Genomic DNA, 15,369 nt, shown 5'->3' on the forward strand with positions numbered 1-15,369 from the left:
TAGCCACATAAACAGCGGTGGCACCGAGTTGCCATTGTATTGTTAATTAACACCAGGCTGTCACTGTTTACCTGGCCTGAGGTAAATATGCCTCTTATTTGCATCTGTATGTGCCTAAACATCTGAATAGGCCCTCACCTGGGCAGAGGTGCTAGTGGTATGGGAGTAACATAGGAGCAGAGAAGGTTAGGAGCCAGCAGGCAAGCAGAGAGAGAGAAAAAAGGAGAAATGCTTACCTCATGGTACTAGCAAGATGGCTAAGGGACACCAGAAAAGATGGCTAATAAAATAATACTCTAGTTCCAAAACATGGAACTGAGGGCTCTCTAAAGATGACAAGATGCCTGTGTTTGGTCTTTATCGCTGTTGTGTTCCAAGAAGCTTCCAGGTTCACACATCCCCGACTCAGGTAGAACCTTATGGCTGTCGTGGGTTAAAGCTGAGACAAGCCAGGTCTCGACATAGTTGTCTTCTCAACTGGGCTTGTTTACTTCTTTAGACAGACATGTTTGGTTTCCAGGAAAGGAAATTTTCATTTCCAAGCCTTCCTCCAGCTAGTAATACAAACTACTCTGTGTGTCATAAATGGATGTGGAATATAGTGGCTCCTTGGAACCTTCTGTCCTTGAACAGAAGATGGTTCCCAGCCACTTCAGTACCCTCTGATACCAGAATGCATCAGTGTGACTATTGATTTCTCCACTGTCTTTGTGATCTTGTGTAAGTCATGTAACATCTCTAGAAACTACTGCATATTTCACAGACACACCCTTTCATGTTAAAATAGGAATATTTATATGCACTTCCTGCTAGTGGTGTGGCAAAACTTAAGATGCATGTGTGGTCTTAGGTATATAGCTTTCAGATCCCAAGTGTCAGTGTTTTTCCAGATCTTCATCAGGGAAATAGGTTCCTTCCTTCAAATTATTCCACAGGCTCCAGTCATTATTTAGCAATGCTGGCCATCTTCCCTAGCAACCAGGATATTTTTTAGTCTCTATTTGAAAATTTTTCAGTTGGCCCTTTGTTTACTCGGGGATGCCCAATTCTTGGTAAAGAGAGGAAGCTGTCTGTGGAGTGTAGGGTTCTTTCCAGATGCCTAGACCTCTACACAGTGGACATCAATAGTCTAACTTCACCCAGTTCTGTACTGACAAAATGTGTCATGATTTTGTCAAATGTTCTTAGGGAGGAGACAGAGTCATCTAGACAGGAGAAACACTGCTCCAAAGCAAAACACTCTTCCACACAGCAAAACTGTAACAATAATCCTTCAAAAAATTCAAACAAGTTTTAGTGTTCTGGGAAGAAAACCAGTAGAATCTGGCAAGGTACTTTCCATTTTATATCCAAACCCAATTCTTCCCCCTGGAAATAATGCCAAGTCTGCTTGCTGAATGAAATAGTGGAGGGTGAAGAATAAATGTGGCAATTTAAAAAATAAATGACCAGTTAATATTTTGAATTTTTTCTGCCCCATGTGTCTGTTTTTACAGATCCACTTTTCTATATTAATGAGAGGAAGTAGACAATCCAAATTTTTTCTTTCCTGATCTGTGTATTCCACAGTGTACCCTGCATAGCTTACCAGGATGCCACTGTGCATAGTGTGGCCTGCAGCCATGGGTAATAACATTCTTCTCCCCATGTGCCTCTTCCTTCCATCTTGGTGGCTGAGTCCTGTGTTGTGAACCTCTAAATATGTTCCCCCTTCATTCTGCTTGATGCTACTCATTAGCTGTGAAAACAGCCCAAGTACCATTTTATTAATCATTAATGTACATGATTATTTTATACATGAGGCCATGAATGCTGTGGCCACTTGACCTTCTGAGTATTTTTAATTTATCATTCATTTACTTATTTAGGAGACTTTTCTTTTCATTTAAATATCTTTATATTTGTTAGGATCACCCTTTCTTGTGGGTTAAGGGACTGTAAGGATGATTTTAACCCTTCACTTTGATTTCCTTCCTCCTGTTTCCCCTTTTAACTGCATATATTCATTGTACTTGGTACTGGGTTTCATGTTTTATTCAAGTAGGTGCTATACTTAGAACACATTTCCCAAACCCCTATACTTATTTTGTTCTCTTTCCTCAGTCCCTCTCATTCATTCCTATAGACAGTTTTACTCAACTGTTATATGATTTTATGTATCAACATAAAATATGGAAGATACAAATAAGAGGAAGCATATTTGCCTTTATTAACCATATTTAATTTGCTCAGTCTCATAATCTCCAGTTGTGTGAATTTTTCCTTGAACATCACAAATGACAGAAGAAGATAACATTGTCTATCTACATTTTCTTTAACAGATTTTCTGTTGATGAACACCTAACTTAGCTGTTGTTAATAGTTTTTCAGTGTTTATTCACTTTTATTCCTATGAAGTTTAGAATCTTGTTGTCTTATGAATAAGGGGTTCACTTTTGTATGTCTTATCAAATTGGGGTTAGGAAACTTGTTTTTTTACTTCTTTCTTTTTTTGATTTTTAATTTTTGCTTTTCAAGACAGTGTTTCTCTATATAGCCTTGGCTGTCCTAGAACTTACTCTGTATACCAGGCTAGCCCCAAACTCAGAGGGATCTGCCTGCCTCTGCCTCCCTTGTGCTTGGATTAAAGGTGTACACCACTACAATACAGTGAATTTCTCCATTTATTAATTTCTTTTGTAAAATATGTTTGCATGGATGCATGGGATGATTTTGCACAGGGAGAATGCTCTCTCACATTCTTACCTGTTCAGTCTTTATTATCTCCCAGCCTGTGTTCCATCTGTCAGAGAACTGTAGTATATACCGTCAAAATTAAGCTTCATGCCAAGAACTCCATCTTGTTATCTATCTTTTCTAAGAGTTTTACTGACATCTAGAAATAATAACTAATCAGTATTTCTTGTTTGAATGATGACATGTAGATAAAAGCACAATATTCTGTACTCAGAATAACACGAGTTAATCCACATGCCTAAGAAGCAAAGATATATTAAATAGGTAGCAACGCTAATTATTTTAGAATTTTTTTTATGTAAGAAGTAAAAAAAAAAAGCATAGTTACCTTTTGTCATATTAAACACATTTTATTAATAAAATACTGGAAGAATAATCTAACATCCAGTAATAACAGTAATACATTCAAATGTGTCTTTATCTCTTACTAAAATCATTTTAATTGACCAGTGATTTATCCTTCAAATCCATAATCTGTTATTATGAATGTACAATTTGACACATTCTCCTCCAGGACTGCATAACATTAGGTGAAAGAGTGGAAATAATTATCCCTTTCATTATGTATGCATTCTTTAACTATGAAAGTTTGACAATTAGGCTTTTCTTAACAGTTTTTTATAACTACAATTATTTTTCTCAGGTTTAATTAACTTATCTATTGTTTGTATATATTAAATTAAAACTAATCTGATTGCAATCTTCCATATAAATGTATTGCTTTATTAAGAATGCCCAGGTTTTGTGCTTTTCTTCACAATATATAGTATTTGAAACCTAGAAGTGAATTAATAATTTTCATAGATTAATTGACACACACACACACACACACACACACACACACACACACACACACACACAGTATGACCAAAAAGTGAAAAACATAAAGTAAGACCAAAAAATTAGTTGTACATATTTAAGCTCCAAGTCTTTAGTTTTACTTACCTTTCGCATCTCATGCATAAAGGCTGGTGCCCACTTTTTTTGAACTGTGCAAGTGCTTTTTCATTAATGGATTGCCTTGACATTCATGTCTTTTACCGACAATAGATTTTTTTCCTGCAATATATCCTGATTATGGTGTCCCCACCCTGTATTTCTCCCATTGCCTCCCAGCTCCTTTCCATCCAGACCCACCGATTTCTGTCTCTTTTTAGAAATCAAACAGGCTTCTAAGTAATAATAATAAAATAAAGTGAAATAAAATAATTAACAACAAAAACAAATCAGAATAGGATTAAACAAGCATACAGAAGGAAAAGAGCACAAGAAACAGATGTAGACACAGATACCCATTCATTCACAGACTCAGGAAGCCAAATTTTAAAACAAAAGCCATAATATGTGCACAGAGGATCAATATGGTAAAATTATGTTGTTATGATGTTATGAGACAAGGAACCTCCAAAGATGTCATTTTGTTAGTTTTCTTTTGTTATCTGCAGCTGAGCATGCAAGATACCCATAATAGAGGCTTCTGGAAGCAGATGGGAGCTTGTGCAGAGACCACCAGCCAGAAATAATAATGCAAAGAGAGTCTAAATTGGAGGTCTTCCTCATGTTCCTCCCATCAGAGATCCAGAAACCCTGTGGCAGGTATGGGGCTGTGAGGAGGTGGCTATAGGAGTCAGGGGATGGAGGACAGCAGGGGAATCCAGTCTTATGGGCTCACAGAGACTGAAGCAGTAAGCATGGGGCCTGCATGTGTCTGCATCAGGTCCTCTACATCTATGTTATGGCTGTTAGCTTGGTGCTTTTGTGGGACTTCTAACAGTTGGAGCAGCTTTGTCTCTGTCTCTTTTTGCCTGTTCTTAGGACTCTTCTTTTTGTCCTATTGGGTTACCTTGTCCAACCTTGATATGAGGGCTTTTACCTTGTCTTATTGTATCTTGTGTTGTCATGTAAGATTGTTGTCTCCTGAAAGTTTGCTCCTTTCTGAAGGGAACTAGAGGGGGAGTAGATCTCTAGAAGAGGGGATGTGGGGGTGACTTGGGAGGAGTGGAGGGGGAGGAAACTGTGGTCTAGATGTATTGTATGAGAGAAGAATCTCTACTAAATTTTTATTTGCAAGTGATCATCAATAGTATATGGCTTCTGGGTTAGGGAATGAGGGCATGTGTCTTCTCCTTTCAACTCTGGGACCTCATCTGATGCAGACCCACACAGGCTCTGTGCATGCTGCCTCAGTCTCTGTGAATTCATATGAACTTTGGTCACATTGATTGAGAGGGTCTTCTTTCCTTGGGTGTCCTTCTTTCCCTCTGCTTCTTAAATTCTTTCTACCTCCTCTTCCAGTAGGTTCCCTGATTCCTCAGGAGAGAGATTTTATGCAGACATCCCATTTGGGTTGAGGGATACATGGTCTCCCATTGTATAATCTCTGACTGTGGATCTTTGCATTTGTTCATATCTGCTACAGGAGAAAGCTTCTCTGGTGATAGCTGAGCAAGGCATTATTGCTATGTCCCTATAGTATAACAGGAATATTTGGTTTCTCCTAAGTATGTGGGTTATCTAGTGTCTAGATCAGTATCAGGGATGGATTTTATCTCTGGGAGTGGGCCTTAAGCCAAGTCAAGTATTGATTGAGAATTCCCACATGCTTTATGCTTCCTTTGCACGAGTGTATCTTGCCAACGGGACACCATTTTAGATCCTTGGGTTTGTAGCTGGGTGAGTGTTTCTTTGTCCTTTGCTGGAGTGCAGAATACCTTCATGTACCAAAGACACTAGAACCTTGGGATGATGACTATAAATGTAGGTGCCAGTTCAATGTCTCTGTGTTCAATGAGTTTTTAGGTATTCTACTCAGCAATAAAGCTGAATACCCTCAGTTTGTGGAGAGCAACCTAAAGCATAAAACTGGGTTGCTTGGGGGGTTCCCATGGGACCCCTTTGGGCAACAACTCCATTAGCTATAACATATTCTAGGTACTGGAGGCTTCCTTTGGTGACAAGAAATGTCAGGTTGGGGCTCTCTCTGCTGTTATTAGGCCATTTCATTTAGATCACTTTATATTTGTATCTATTTTAAGAAGGTTCTAGTGTATTAAGTTTCCATACTACTGCTCAAAGGCCCTTAATTTTAATTGTTTCTCCCTATATTTTGACCCTTTTCTCCCCATTTTCCCTTTCACTCCTACTGGATCCCCCCCATTCCAGTCCCTTGTTTTATCCAGCTGTAACTATAAAATCAATTTCCCATTCTTAGAGAGATCTATCAGAGCCCCTCAAAACACTGTAGTTATATGATTATACCTGGGTACCACTGATTTAGTATCTAATATTCACATACAAGTAAATATGTATCACATCTTTCTGGCTCTGGTCACCACATTCAGCTTGCTGTTTTCTTCTAGTTCTATCCATTTACCTGCAAATTTCACTTTTTTAATGGGCAAGTAATATTTCATTGTGTAAAAAAGTCCCACATTTTCTCTATCCATTCCTCTGTTGCAGGTCAGCTCGGTTGATTCCAATTTCTGACTATTAATAGAGTAGCAATGTACAAAATTGTGTATTTCATCAGTTGCCATTCATCTAGGAATTGCCCTGGTCAGAATGTGATTCAGTTTATTAAGTGTCCTTGACAATCATCCAGTAAATAGATGCTGGAGTGGTCAATGAGACTGATGGATTGTCTGATATATAAATTTGTCTTCCTTGCATGAAAGGTCTGGCAGATGCCTAGGTACTCACAGTGTTCTTCTAGTACTCATGACTCGATTAATACTAAGAAATTCATGTGGGCTTCATCATCCAGTTCATTTTCCTTTGAGGTGGCTAGTTATATATAATGTGGTTGATACAGTCTTTTCCTGTATTTTCATTGTCTGCAAATTGAAAATTTGTTCCAATTAGAAAGTTAAACAGCTGTTAGATTTCCTTCTGTATTTTCCACTTGAATTCAGTAGGAAACATTTTGAGTTAAATCTGTAAATCTGTACAGTTTCTTGTCCTTTTTGTCAAAACTATTGCCATAGTGAGAACATCCACTAGGCCCTCAAATAAACCCCTAGGAAAAATATAGTACAGATAGCTTTGTATCGATACTAGTTTTCTATTGAGAATGTATTTCATAAAATACGTGTATATATTAGTCATGGAAAATAGGAAGGTAAAAATTCTAGGTAGCTTTATAATTACATGCTTATATTAGTGAAAAAATTTTTTAGAAAGGAAATTTAATCAACCAAGTCACTTGAGAAAAATGTGACTGTCACTTTGTAATTAGAAATAATTTCAATATGCAAGTACAGAAAATGTAATCAAAGTAGCTTAATATGTCCTTTATTAATACTGTGAAAACTAATGACTTCAAAGAAAACTGATTATCAAACTTGCCTTTTCAAATATTTAAAATAAAGCAATTTTCTGCTTTTTCTAAATCCTCTAAAATGCTTCATTAAGGTTGGTGGATACAAAAATACATTTTCTAAAATGAAAGTGTAAATAAAGAAAAAAATGGGCTTGGCATATGATATTATTACACAAGTTTGTTTCTCACAATATCCAGAGCACAAAGTATTTCTCTCAGATGATATTAGCTTCTAAAGGTAACATACTAAGAAGCAAATATTTTATTAATATTTTAATAATTAAAACTTGATCATAAAGTACTTGCAAAAAATAATCATGCACTGACATTAATCAGATCCAAAGTTTATCCATGTCAGCTGACTTCCATACAACTAGAAGAGACACTGTGAAGTTGTGGAGAGTCCAATGTATTCTTGTGGACACTTTTAGGGTCAAATATATTTGTATAATGTTTTCCATCTCTAAACCCCTAAATATCATGACATTAAAGCTATAAAAACAACAAATTTAACACATGTTCATTACTTTCATTCATTCCTCCCTTATCACCCAATATTTACACCTTTCTACATGTTATACATGTTCATTTGTACATTTGTATACTTGCAAACACACACACACACACACACACACACACACACACACACACACACACATGAATGTCTACATCCATGTATGAGGAATTGCATGCATTTTTTCTTTCTGAGATTGGATAACCTTGCTCAATATTGCATATCCTATTTTCCTACAAATTTTGTGACTTAATTTTTTTAAACATGCATAATATTCTATTTTACACATGTACCAAATTTTCATTATCTGGTGATAGACAAGTAGGTTGGCCAATTTCTTTGTTATAGTGAATAATGAAGCAATGAACATTGGGTTGGATGTAGAGTTCTCTGGGTATATATCCAGGAGTAGAATAGCCAAGTCATATGGTAAGTTCTATTTTTAACCTTTGAGTAATTGCCACACTGATTTCCACAATGTCTGTATTAGTTTATAGTCTCACCAATATTGGATAAGTTTTCCTCTCTCTACATGTCTTCCCCAACCTTTTTTGTCAATTTGAGTGGGATAAAGGAGTATCGAAAAGTGCTTTTGACAGTGATTTCCCTGGTTGCTAGGGATACTGAACACTTTCAAATGTAGTCACTGTGTGTGTATGTGTGTGTGTGTGTGTGTGTGTGTATGTGTGTGTTTGTGTGTGTGTGTTTGTGTGTGTGTGTGTGTATTTGTGTGTGTGTGTGTGTTTAACTTTTTATTCATCTCATTTTTAATGGCAGGTTTATTTCCTTGTTATTTAATTTCTGCAGTTCCCTGAAAATTCTGGACATTAGCTTCTTATCTGGATTGTTGCTGGTAAAAAGTTCCCCATTCTGTGGAGTGCTTGCTCTGTTGATTTTTTTCCTTTGTTGCACAGAAGTTTATTTTCATTTGACTCCATCTGTTAATGCACAGGGCTAGTTTCTGAGATACTGCTCTTTTATTCAGAAAGTACTATCATACCTCAATGCCCTGAAGGGTTCTTCCTATATTTTATTTTAGGGGTTTTGAGTTTTAAATTAAGTTTTTTGATCCACTTTGAATTCTGTTTTTTCACAGTAGAAGATAAGAATCTAATTTTATTCTTCTTCATTTAGAGCTCCTGTTTGGCCAGTACCAGTTGGTGAATATGCTATCTTTTTTCCCCCAATGAATGTTTAGCCTCTTTGTAAAAAGTTAAGTGGTCATAGATTTGTCCTTTTATTTCCAGGTTCTCTATTCTATTCTCTGTTCTACCCATCTATTTTTTTATAATTCCAAATCAGGACTTTTAATCTAATTAAGTGTTGCATCTCAGGGCACTGGTGCATAGTCTAGAATTATCTAAACCATTTTTTAACATCATGGTAGCAGTGTAAATGCATACCCTATTTTTAGAATATAGAAAATGGTATAAGTACACTTGAGTTCACTGTTGCACTATCTAAAGTACTAATTACAAGTGGAAAAACTACAAGTTGTGGTTTTTTCAGTCTAGTTTACCTTCTTACATACTTTTAATGTAATATTTTATAAACTTAAACTGTGTTTAAAATGTTCCATTTTTTAGGATTAATGGCAATGAGATGGAAAGTACTTGAACAAATTTAAATTTCCTAGCCCATCCATAAATAAATAAGTGGTCATTAACCTGTATGGGTACTTAAAACTATACTGATCTGCATGGCTGCATACACTTTTTAGTTCACATATATCTATTTGTATGCCTGCTACTCAATAACTAAATTTTATTTATACATAAGCCCTTAGTCCCCAAACTAAAGACGAACTGTAATACGAGCAGTTTTTCTTTTTCTTTTTCTTTACAGTTTAATACTCCTCAGTGACTGCACATGGGTAAGGCAGCTTGGTAGTATTCAGAAAGATCACAGTGATGGTGTTTTCCTAAGGGCCTGTGGTCTTCAGCAGAAGTCACTATCAAACCAGCAAGACTGCATTTATACACCCATCATTTTCAGGATTATTGTTAACTTGGGCATACTTTTCCAGATAACCTTGCCTCCCTGTGCCACGAGTCCCAACTCACTCACATTGACTTCAATAACTGTGCCTTTGGTGATTACATCCAGTGTTGTATATAATGGGGAGGATGGGTTCTTTTTCACACCAAGTATTGGCATGCACAAGGTAGCTTTCAGCTCAGGATGTGTGACATGGGCTTTTTGAAGTGTAGGCCTATTGGCCTAATGAACCTTTCATATTTAGGTGGTTTTCATGTAAAACCATCACCAACAAAGCAGGTTTAGTAACCATCCTCATCCATGCCTCCTCTTTTCTTTTTCCTGTTCGAATAACTTTCAATACTTCTGTTTCTCCTTGGGCATGAACTTTGGATAGAGGGACTTCCCGTTTCCCTGCCTTTCTCTTTTCGTTTCTGCTTAATCATGTTGGAAAGTACTTTTGCTCTAGACTGTCCCTCTCTGTCTAGTAGACAGGCAGGGACTGCTCCCTGTGGGGTCTTCTCATCATTCTTTTGTTTGGTGTTTCTCTTTTCATGCATCTTAATAGTCTTTTTCATTTGTATTTTCTTAGCATGGTGCTGTTTATGGTAGGGCTTAGCTAGCCTTCAGACCAATCATCTTTCTTCCTTCCTTCCTTCCTTCCTTCCTTCCTTCCTTCCTTCCTTCCTTCCTACAGGTTTTATTTCTGTAAATAAATTTTAGTATTTTATTCATTTTCACATTGTCCATTCTGTCAACCCTGGAGCATGGAATGTCTTATCATTGTCTACTATCTTATACAATATCCTTCTCAATGTCTTGAAGTTTTCATTGTAGGAGTATATATTTTAAAGGTAAACAATGTTATCATTAATGCAATAGTGAATCAAATATCAAGATTTAAAACATAAGAAAATAATTATTTGATGATGGTTCATCCTTGCCATTGCTGAAATATTGAAAACTTGCAATTACAGAGTTGAATTAAGTTGCATCTTCATTGTAAAACTATATTTATTCCAGCTCTACATAATCCCAGCACTCAGGAGGTAGAGGCAGGAGCTTGAATTCTAGACCAGACTCTGATAAACAACACAATTTTGTCACAAAAAAACAATAAGAAAAACTCCAGGAATGTATTTATTCACATATCAGGTCCATCCAGCTCCTTGCAAAAATCTTCACTGAATGATAATTTCATGAAATAGCATATATAAAAGCTTATTATGTTAAAATGATTTTTACTTTTCAGCTTCAGTGTTTTAAAGAATAATTCTTGAAGGAATTTGAGCTTCTGTATTATTTTTAAAGATGTTACAGTTTGTTTGTTTCTGATAGAATAAATAATTGATAAGAAATGCCTCTTAACTCATTAGGATGAGTTAGAATAATGTAGTCTCAATGCATAATACAAAAGTGTAAATACATAAGTTTAATAGGGAAATTTTTCAACCAACCTAGGAGAGATGAGAAATTCTGTTAGATAAACACTAATTACTACTATTATTTGATTTCATTTGATTAACAGTTTTGTTTTTTACCTTTTTCTTTATTTGATGTTTAAGAGTGTTCCACTGTATTACAATGCTTTTCTGGATCTTGATATACTGTAGTACAGGTTAATCTGGAACTCACTATTGGGCCCAAACTAGCCTTGGATTCATGGTCTTCCAGCTTCATCCATCCAGGTGTTGAGATTATAGGTGTGAGCAGCTACACCTGTATTGACTGACAGTTTATACTTTAGTTTTGCATATTCAGTCTGTGTACCACAACCATAAAAGCAGATCTGTGCCAGGTGATTGTGTTGTAAGCCTTTAATTCTGGCAATTGGGAGGCAGAGCCAGTCAAATCTCTGTGAATTTGAAGCTAGCCTGGTCTACAGAGCTAGTTCTAGGGCAGTTATGGCTGTTACACAGAGAGACTCTGTCTCAAAACAGCAACCACAATGAAACAGAAAAGCACATTTGCTTTTCTGTTGGTCTCTGCACACATTTCTGGAGAGTGTTGTGTGTTTTTGTTATGAGTCTAGTCTTTAACGAATGGCTCAGCCATCTCTGCAACCTTCTGGAGAGAATTTTAAGTAAGATTTTTGTTATGATAAATCTTTCTGCCAAAAGCCGCCTGAGCCCCACCGCCACATGTGAGTTAGGGCCCAAATGAATACACAGAAACTTGTATTAGGTTCAAAGCTGCTTGGCCAATGGGTTGATATATATTGATAGATAGGCATGTGTTTTAGAGAAAAGTTTTTTTGTGTATCCCCAATCCCCAGCTATCCTGGAATTTGGTCTGTAGATGAGCTGGCCTTGAACTTGGAGATCTGCCTGCCTCTGATTCCTGAATCCTAGGATTTAAGGTGTGTGCCACCACCTCATTGCTCTGTTGTTTACATTTTAAAAGAGAAGTAGTAGTTGCCATTCCAAATTATAGCAATAAGCAACTTTAAGCAAGCTTTAAAATGTGCAACAAGATGAGTCCACTGCATTGTTCCATTCATTCCCATGCTGCTGGGTACAGAGTTTTCCACACACTGAAAAAGGAAACACTTCTTAGAATTGAGAATGATTTATTTTTTCAAGAAATATTTGCTTAAAACTGCAGGTGGGGCAGCAAAATTGATGGGAGGAGGGGTGGAGGGAGAATTGTGATTGGAATTTAAAATGAAATTAAAATAAGTAAGAGTGGACAATAGCATTATAGAATATGTTATATACATGTATGAAATTTTATAAGGGTTAACAATAAATAATAAACATATACATAAATAAATAAAAGTTAAGTATAACTATGCACTCTAAATTGTCTTGTTATTTAAATTCTATTCTCATTTTGATAGCATGAAAATAAATTGACCCTGGACATTGGGACACATAATAAATGGGAAAACTGCATACTTTCTGTTATTTTTATGAGAGATCCATCATGTAAATAGCCACATATTTAACTTTATGAAGTGTCCTAGGCAGGTAAGTATTAGTTAAACTCAGACATAAACTTAAAAATGTGTTACACAGGATATGCGATTTTGAATTTCCATGTGCGTAGTATTGTGGTTTCAAATTGCTCCTATAGGTTTCTGTATAAGAAGCTTCATATTATAGTTTCATTGTGATACAGTAATAAACACACTGACCAATAGAACATTAAGGGAATAAAGGACTGATTTTCAAATTCCAGGTTTCAGTCTATGATTGAAATAGGCAGAGCAAGAATTGAGGAACAAAGCTTGCTGTCTCACAGACTCATGCTTAGTTAGTTTACTTAATATATAACAGGGCCATATGCCCAAGGAATAATGCCTCCCAGAGTGGCCCGTTTCCTTGTGCATCAAGAGACTTTCAAGACATACCCATAAAGATGTGCCTGAAGGCGAATGAGATCTGGAAAGTCTGTCACTAAGACATTTCTTAGATGATACGAGACTGTCAAGTTGACAGCTGAAGGGGACTAGGAAAATAGGAATTTAGTAATTTGGCATAGGACATAAACTTCTATGCATTCCAGAAGGAAGATTAGGCAAAAGAAAGGGATTATTGCTATTAAAATAAGAACTTATTTATTTTTCATTAAGCAAAGCACTGAGACACTACATTGTCATGTAGTGATGTGCATTTCTAGTTGGTAGATATGAGGACTGTGTCTTTAATACCATTAGGTAGGATTTATTTTCATGGTTTTGTTAATGAAAAAGAGGAAGTATAAAGTTAATTTGAAATTTACAAACTATAGCCTGCAAATTGAATCTATTGCATTTGACAGCTCTGAATAATTCAGATCTTAGACCTGTAAATAGAAAAAAAACTTGACTTTTAAATGTAACTGAAAAGTGAGAGATGAAGGGAAGCCTGATATTTGAAGACAAGTCATTTATTAAAAAGACATCACCTATAGACAATTATCCTATTTTGAAAAGTTATCATATTTACAACATCTTAATTCAAGAATATTTGTGTCGATGTAGTAAGTTTCCTTTTGGTAATTAGCATAAAATATATATATGGGTATTATGGGAGTTTGCAAATCAAATAGTAGAATACTTTTTCATAAGTAATTCATTAGTATAGAAAAGCCCTAGTTTAAACACACACACACACACACACACACACACACACACACACACACACCAGGAATCATCAGTGCACTACTACTCCATCTTGACTCAATGGTTTCAAATGATGATGAGAAGTGCGTTCTCCTGGGTGTGCTTAGAACCCTGTTAGTAATATTACTTTATTGTCATTTCTGATATCTTAATGGTAAAGTTTCTAGAAAGAGTGAAGCAAACACTTAGGTATGTATTACTTTCATTAGTTTTATAGAAAAATGATGAAACTTAAGGTCTAGTGATTAATAAATAGAGATCCTGATCTGATGTGCATTTCTAGAAAGAGCTCAATCAAGCATACTGCCATTGAATGAATGGTGGAGGGGGAAGATGAAGAATAACAAAAATACCAAAATGCTAATGATATACAGAATAACATTATACAATAAAACAACAAAGTAAAAGTTATTTGAACAGACAAAATTCTCATTGGATAGACAAGATCCATAAATGACAAAGCCAATTCAGAAAAGTACACTTATTTTGAAGTCTTAAAATCTGAGAATGACATTTTATAACTTTCTTCATAATGACAAATTTGAGAATGTAGATAAAAATATAAAATTCTAGAAATATCTGTTTTACAAAATCAGATTCAAGAGAAGACAAATGTCTTACATCATTTGCTTTTCTATATGTTATTTTTCATCAAGGTTTAGGAAATTCACCACTCATTATTTCCCTCTCTCATACAAACTCAATGTCTATCTTACATAATACCTAGGAGGGAAATATTTTATTTTTGTGGTAATATCAGAAGATCTTTGATGTAAAGACCTTCCAAAGAATTTACAAAAACAAAATAATTATATAACATCTCATTTGAAAAGCCTTACATAACATTAGGATATTAATCCAGGAATCTGTCCACCAGATAAAGAGAAAGAGGAGTGAAGAAGCATTATAGAACAAAATAATCAACCAGTTAAAAAATTTAAAAGTCCTTAGGAATATAAGAAAAGATACCACTTTTACATTTACTGTTAATTTGTCTGCATTCATTAATATGCAAAATTAATAATCTGTCAATATTTCTGAAAGACAGATGAAGTGATAAGATTTTTTGAATTGATGTAATCTGTTGTAATGTCATAAACTAGCTAATACCTCATGTAAACTATTGACTGATGTGAAAGATCCCCACAAGAAGAGCTAGAGAGCATTGCTAAGAGAAATCATAGTTCTAAGTAAATGTTATGATATGTGCATGGTCTACAACTTTTAATAATTCATGAGCAATCCAAGTACATTCTGCAGATTCATCTTATTCCAATCAGAATCACATGATGTTATTTGGTGATGTTGAGAAGTTGATTCTACAACTAAGATGGAAATAGAAATATCAAGAACAGACATGTAGGTCTTGAAATGTGTGAGAACAAATTCAGAGCATTCATGCCAGGAAATATCAAGGCTACAAAAATGCAGGGATTGAAAACCTGCATCAATAGAGTAAAGATAGACAAACAGACCTGTAAATGAGAATATGTACATCCTAAATGTCTATTGAGGAAGGATGCTTAATGTAGGACAAAAGTAGCATTGGTGGGCTATGAGTAACAGTTTTGTTTTCATTTTGTATCCCTGAGTTACCTGAAGTATGAAATATATGCATTTTGTTGTGCAGTTTCTCTGACATGTAATTTTACTACACAACACCGATATAATAATGGATCATTACAAATTTTACACTAGCAAACTTTACCTTGAATATAA

The 15,369-nt window shown here is 35.4% G+C and overlaps 1 pseudogene; it reads right to left on the minus strand.

Moving 5' to 3' along the window:
• Positions 1 to 9,433: 9,433 nt before the first annotated feature.
• Positions 9,434 to 10,187, minus strand: LOC100766185 (annotated as a pseudogene).
• Positions 10,188 to 15,369: the final 5,182 nt, after the last annotated feature.

The sequence above is a fragment of the Cricetulus griseus genome, chromosome 5 (assembly GCF_003668045.3).
Source record: "Cricetulus griseus strain 17A/GY chromosome 5, alternate assembly CriGri-PICRH-1.0, whole genome shotgun sequence".
Classification (NCBI taxonomy): Eukaryota; Metazoa; Chordata; class Mammalia; order Rodentia; family Cricetidae; genus Cricetulus; species Cricetulus griseus.